Here is a 1524-nt window from a genome sequence, read left to right on the forward strand (position 1 = left end):
ACTCTGCCAGACTGAAATTTCGAGAGTTTGTACGGAGAAAGATAAGCTCTATGAACTGTAAAGATGTGGTTGCGCCTGAGCCAAGCAGGTTTAACTATTCTATAGAGAGTGTTAAATGAATCCATCCACAACAGATCACATTGGGTATTAAAAACAAAGCTAACTCCCTTCCTAGACTACTTTGAAGACACTTGGGTGGGAAGGCTAGACAGGTCAGGGCACTGTAGACAACCAAAGTTCTAAATCTCCTGGTGAAACGTCTATGATAGTACTCTAGCTCAAAAAGCTAAAACTAACAATGTGATTTTAGGATGGCACAATGCTTTCCAAGCCTCAATAGGAAGAGTACAACCACCAACAGTAAATATGTTCCCCCTTGACCTCAAAAATTGTAACGGTATATATCCAACACTTTAATTCTAATACTTTAGTACATGAGGGCAAACAACAAGAAAGAGTTTTTTTTATATTATAACTTTATCATTTTATTATTTTTTTCTTTTTAGCTATATTTCTTAGTACAAAAACAGTTTTTCCATTTATCGATTTATCACATCAGTTCATATATTTTATCAAAAAACACATAGTATAAAACACATCATTTTGTAATCTCATCAGTAAAAAAACTATTTTATGCAGGGAAAACAATATACAAAACAATCAACACTCTCACAAATACAAACATCCCTTATTCATCATACATGCTGCATTCATTCTTAGATTCTGCGTCTGAGGGATCGCAGATGGACGTGCAATTGGTACGCAAGGTCGACGCGTTTCGGCAGTGTGGACCGCCTTCCTCAGGACCTGTATTGCAGAATGCTCAGACACAAACAATATTTTTATGGCCCCTGCATAATTAGATATCTTTTGTTTGAGGAACGGATTCCTGTCAAATTTGCAGCAATGGTCTTCAGGGTTTATTTTTGTAGTACTACCTATTTTATCAGGAATTTTCTTTTTTCTTTTTTCTAATTGTTTGTGCAAAGGCTTGTTTTTTGTGTATATTATGGATCCGGCGTTATACTTATTATCACAATATCTGGGACTTGGAGTGTAAGGTTGCTCTCTTCATGAATAAAAACGCAAATAACCACTGTGTTGTTGTAGTGGAACCGATGAAAGTCTTATCTCTAAGTCTGACACATCTCTCTTGAAAAACGGTCTTTAGCGGTAGAAAGTAACAGGCGATGTGGGGCAGGGCTCCTCCTTTTACGGTTTCAGGGAAACATTATTTTAAATGCTTTCGGTTCCTCTCTCGTCCGGTCCAAACCTTCTTGCACGCACTGACAAGGAGTACAACCACCCTCACACAAAGCCATACAAAAATTACAGGGCTATCAAGAGCTAAGGCTAGAGCAATCCCTAACCAATACAATATACAATAGCCGGCCGGTGGTGTATTCACAGCCATTGTTCGACCATTCTCTGCCCACCAGATAAGTATGGTGGACAGATTGCTAGCGGACGGGAAGTCCGTTTGCCATGGGTCTGACACAGGCAATCATTACGATTGCCTGTCGG

Source organism: Lissotriton vulgaris, unplaced genomic scaffold (genome assembly GCF_964263255.1).
Source record: "Lissotriton vulgaris unplaced genomic scaffold, aLisVul1.2 SCAFFOLD_1261, whole genome shotgun sequence".
Classification (NCBI taxonomy): domain Eukaryota; kingdom Metazoa; phylum Chordata; class Amphibia; order Caudata; family Salamandridae; genus Lissotriton; species Lissotriton vulgaris.